This window comes from Phoenix dactylifera, chromosome 11 (genome assembly GCF_009389715.1).
Source record: "Phoenix dactylifera cultivar Barhee BC4 chromosome 11, palm_55x_up_171113_PBpolish2nd_filt_p, whole genome shotgun sequence".
NCBI classification, from domain to species: Eukaryota; Viridiplantae; Streptophyta; class Magnoliopsida; order Arecales; family Arecaceae; genus Phoenix; species Phoenix dactylifera.
In genome coordinates, this window is record NC_052402.1 from 23075308 (window position 1) to 23080917 (window position 5610).

Sequence of the window (5610 nt, forward strand, 5' to 3'; positions counted from 1 at the left end):
ATCGATAAAAGCAATAAAGTAGAAAAATTGACCCCTAGCCTGCACATCGAATGGGCCACACACATCAGTGTGTACTAGGGCAAGTATTTCAGTGGACCTCTCTTCATGTCCTACAAAGGGTAATTTGGCCATTTCTCCTTAAAGGCAGGATTAACAAATCGGATATGACTCAGAAATCAATGAACTCAAAAAGCCCATGTTTTCTCCAATTTGTTAATTCTGTCTTCTTCTATATGATCAAGTCTGAGGTGCCATAAATACTTTTGATTTATCTCATCTCTAGATCTTTTTGATCCTATGGTACTCACTATATACTCAGATACGTTCACAGATACATCCATATGTAAGTGATAGAGACCGTCAATCATAAAACCACGTCCAAACAGTTTATTTCATAAATAAATACAAATGTAGTCTTTATTGAAATTGAATTCATAATGTTCCTGTGCTAGACAAGATATAGAAATCAGATTTCTGCTAGCACTAGGTACAAAATAACAATCTCTAAGTATCAAACTAAATTCTGACGGTAAATGCAAAGGGTATGTGCCCACAGCAACAGCAGCAACTCTTGCTCCATTGCCAACTGTTAGGGGGAAAAACCCCAAGTCATATATCCACAGAGGCGCTCGGCCGAAGAGCGCCGACCGGAAAGCTGCTCGGCCAAGAAGTGCCGACCGGAAAGCCACTCGGCCGAAGAGCGCCGACCGGAAAGCTGCTCGGCCAAGAAGTGCCGACCGGAAAGCCACTCGGCCGAAGAGCGCCGACCGAAAAGCTGCTCGGCCAAAGGATGCCGACCAGGAAGGCGCTCGACTAGAGGGCGTCGACCAGAGCGCGCGCCAAGAGGTGCCCCACCCAAAGCTGCTCGGTTAGAAAGTGCCGACCAAAGACAGCGCCGAGGCGCTCTGCTAGAAGGTGCTCGCCTAAAGGGCGCCAACCAGGAGCACTTGAAGCAACCCCGCCACAGGGCGCCCCATTGGGCGACCAGCTCGGCTCGGCACTCTTGCCGAGCCGATGCCTTAACCAAATGTTCAACCTCCGGCCTAAAGTCCAAGGGACTGACAACTCCTACGGCTTGCGACCTGCCACTATCTCCAAGCCATCAAGGCATAAGATCTTCGCAGGTATTCGGCACGACCTGCCATTAATGCATGAGACTCTCTCAAGTCTCCGATGCACTCAGTCATTTAATGAACACGGCCCAAGACGATCTCCGGATCACTGAACCATCAGAGCGCATGGCTCTACCTGACCGCCGGTTCATTCGGTAATAAATGCACTTACCATCCACAGACCCCAGGCCCGCTACGGCCGACGGTTCAACCACTCCAACAGGTCCGATCGACCGTGACAACTCCCTGGTTCCGGTCTGATTCGGCCTTTTTTTTCCACCACGCCATTAATGGGCCAAATCGTGCCCAATTATCACATAACGGGACAAAAACGGGAGAAAAAATCCGAAGCTCTCTCTGTCTTCTCCACATACTCTCTTCCCTGCTCTCTCCACATACTTGCCCCCTCTGACTTAGGCATCGGAGGGCCGGCGCCGGGGAGCCCGGCCACCGGCTTTTTTGCAGGACAGGACAGGACTGGACGCACCACCCCTCTTCGGACTTGCACACCCCCCGCGGCGGAGGACGCAGCCGGCCGGCGCACCGCCGTCCGCCCCCTGCAGCAGCGGAGCTCCTCCTTCGCCGGCTTCGCGGCGGCCCCCGGGTCCAATTTCCAGCAACAGTTGGCGCTAGAGGAAGGGCCCGAGTTCGCCACCATGAAGCTAAGAAGCAAAGGGGCTTCCAACGCCTCTCGACGTCCTCCACCAAGCCCAGAATGTTCCGTTCGGAACTCATCACCCCCGGTTGAGCCAGCACCTCAAGTTCGACCGGAACAATTTGATGCCCTGGTGCAGCAAGTGCAGGCGTTGGCTACCGCCGTTCAAAACTTGCAACCCAGGGGCATCCCAGCAGCACCGCCTCCCCCGGCTCCAGTTCAACTGGGGCCCCCTACTAGCAGGCTTCCTCCTCGAGGTCAGGACTCTCAAGTCCAGGCCTCCCTCTGGAGAGAGCACCCAGTCAGAGATCACGGAGGCTGGCCACAGCCTTCAGAAGCCGAGTCGGTTCCAGGGCAACCTGCACCCAGAGGAACCGCTGTAGCGATCCTCCAGAATGATGAACTCGACAAGAAGGTCGAAAAGCTGGAGCGCCAAATCCAGGCACTCCACGGGAGAAAATCGGGACGTAACGGCGACTTCGAGTTCAATACGAAGTCGCCCTTCTCCCAGGAGATTGAAGATGAACCGGTTCCCCTCCGGTTCAAAATGCCCCAGGTGGAGCCTTACAACGGCAAGGCTGATCCCTTTGACCACCTGGAGAGTTACCGGGTCTTGATGGCCCTACAAGGAGCCTCGGAAGCCATGATGTGCAAGGCTTTTCCGGCGACACTTCGAGGACCAGCCCGGCTTTGGTTCACCGGGCTAAAGCCAAGTACTGTCTCCTCCTTTGAGCAGCTCGGCAGACAGTTTGCCGGCAACTTCGCCGCCAGTCAGTCCCAGCGGCGGACATCCGACTCCCTCCTCGACATCAAACAAAAGGAGGGAGAGTCCTTCAAGGAATATCTGGACCGGTTCACCGCCGCAACATGGGAAGTCCAGGAGCTTGACCAGTCAATCGCCATGTCGGCGCTGAAGACTGGAGCCCGGTCCTACAGATTCCTCTTCTCGATTGAGAAGAATTTCCCAGCGGACCTCACCGAAATGTTCGCTCGGGCACGGAAGTATGCCAAGGCGGAAGAGGCCGTGGCAGTTAGGCGGGGTGGAACCGAGCAGAATCCCAAGAAGAGGCGCCGCGAGGAACGCGGCCGACCCAGAAGCTCGTCTCCACGACGAGCTAAGAATCCGCCCCGCCCGAAGAGTCCACCCCGGTTGAGAGGACCGCCGCAGCAGAGGTCACTCCGCCCGAGGTTCCCGCTGCAGGCCCGTGCACCTGAAGGGAGGTATGAAAAGTATACTCCCCTCAATGCTCCTCGAGCTGAAATCCTCATGGAGATTGAGAATCGGGATTGCATCCGGCTCCCCCCTCCAAAGCCAGACACCAGAATCCGGCGTGATCTCCGGAAGTATTGCCGTTTTCACCGGGATCACGGCCATGATACCGAGGATTGTTATCAGCTCCGAAATGAGATCGAAGCACTCATTCGCCGAGGGGTGCTCAATCGGTTTGTGCAAGGCCGGCGCGAAGGGAAGAAGCCAGCCGAAGGAGCAGCACAGCCTGAAGGTTCCAATGCCAACAGGCCCATCGTCGGCGTCATCAACACTATCCGAGGAGGGACCTCAGCTGGAGAAGCCTCAGGGGAAGGAACCTCCTCGAAGCGCCCGCGCACATTTGAAGCTATCTCCTTCTCAGACGACGATCTAGAAGGAGTCGAAACTCCCCATGATGATGCCATGGTCATCTCCATGATCATAAATAAATTTGATGTAAAACGCATCCTGGTTGATAATGGAAGCTCGGCGAATGTTTTGTATTTTGATGCTTATTGTAAAATGGGGATGACAAAGGAACAGCTACGGAGGATGAATGCTCCGCTAGTTGGATTCACTGGGGATTCAGTCCCAGTAGAGGGCGAGATCGACCTTCTGGTCACAGCCGGGCTCGCCCCTCGTGAAAGTACCGTGGGTATGAGCTTCCTTGTGATACGCCTGCCCTCGGTTTACAACGCCATCCTTGGAAGGCCAGGACTCAACGCCCTCCGAGCAGCGGTCTCAACTCACCACCTGCTGATGCGATTCCCCACCAGCCAGGGGGTCGGCGAAGTCCGAGGAGACCAAATGGTGGCAAGGCGATGCTACCTGGCGACCCACGAGGCAAAGCGACCCGCCGAGGTGCCTGCCCCAGCGACTGACCAGCCCTCAACCGAGGTTATGGAGGCACGGGCCAACCCCCAGAAAGAGCGGGTAGAGCCCGGTGAGTTATTAATTCAGGTTCCTCTATGTGAGAACTCTCCCGAGCTAACCGTGCAAGTCGGCTCCGGCCTTGGCAAGCACGAGAGGGGTCACCTCGTCAACCTCCTGCGAGACAACATGGATGTTTTCGCATGGTCGCCTGCAGACATGCCGGGGATAGATCCAGAGATCATGGTCCACCGGCTCTAAGTAAAGCCAACCAGCAAGCCCGTGAGGCAGAAGAAGCGAGGCGCCGCCCCTGAACGACAGCAAGCAGCAGCCGAGGAGGTCAGCAAACTCCTTGAAGCTGGATTCATCCGGGAGATAGCTTACCCGGAGTGGCTCGCCAATGTGGTCCTCGTCAAGAAGGCCAACGGGAAGTGGCGTATGTGCGTGGACTACACCGACCTGAATAAAGCCTGCCCGAAGGACAGCTTTCCACTTCCTAGCATAGACCAGCTCGTGGACTCCACCTCGGGTCACGAGCTGCTGGCATTCATGGACGCCTTTTCCGGATATAACCAGATCCGCATGGCGCCAGAAGACGAGGAAAAGACAGCCTTCATCACCGACGGGGGAACCTACTGCTACAAAGTGATGCCATTCGGTCTAAAAAATGCCGGGGCGACTTATCAAAGGCTAGTCAGCCGGATCTTCAAAGACCAAATAGGCCGAAACATGGAGGTCTACGTGGATGACATGCTGGTGAAAAGTAAGGCGGCGCAAGACCACATAGCCGACCTCAATGAAGCATTCTCCACACTCCGAAAGTACCAGATGAAGCTCAACCCAGCTAAATGTGCATTCGGGGTCACCTCCGGCAAATTTCTCGGCTTCATCATTACACAACGAGGAATCGAGGCCAATCCAGAGAAGATCCGAGCCCTCCAAAGGATGACGCCTCCCAGGACGGTCAAGGAGGTACAGCGGCTCACGGGCCGAGTGGCAGCCCTCGGGAGGTTTATCTCCCGCTCGGCCGAGCGCTGCCTTCCATTCTTTGCAGCCCTCAAGAAGCCGAAGAACTTTTTGTGGTCGGACGAGTGCCAGCAATCTTTTGAAGAGCTCAAGCACCTGCTGGCTTCCCCTCCCCTACTCACGAAGCCTCAACAGGGTGAGCTCCTCTACTTGTATTTAGCTGTCTCCCCTGTAGCAGTAAGCTCGGTCCTGGTCCGAGAGGAGGAGAAACTTCAGAAACCGGTGTATTACACCAGCCGGGTCTTAAGGGATGCTGAGACCCGATACTCCAAGCTTGAGAAGACCGCCTATGCTTTGGTCATCTCAGCTCGGAGGCTCCGACCCTACTTCCAAGCTCACACAGTGGCCGTGCTGACTGACCAGCCGATCAAGCAGATCCTACAAAGATCGGATCGTGCGGGTCGGATCACCAAATGGGCCATTGAGCTCGGGGAATTCGACATTGAGTACCGGCCCAGACAGGCGATCAAAGCACAAGCACTCGCAGACTTTATGGCCGAGTGCACTATACCAGATGAGGTCAAGCCTGAACCTGAACCACCGCTGGAGCAAACCCCGAGTTTCACATGGGCTCTACATGTCGATGGCTCTTCAAACTCGGGGGGTAGTGGAGCAGGATTTATTCTCACCAGCCCGGAGGGGGTGGTCGCCGAGCAGGCCCTGCGCCTCGAGTTTCCTGCTTCCAATAATATGGCGGA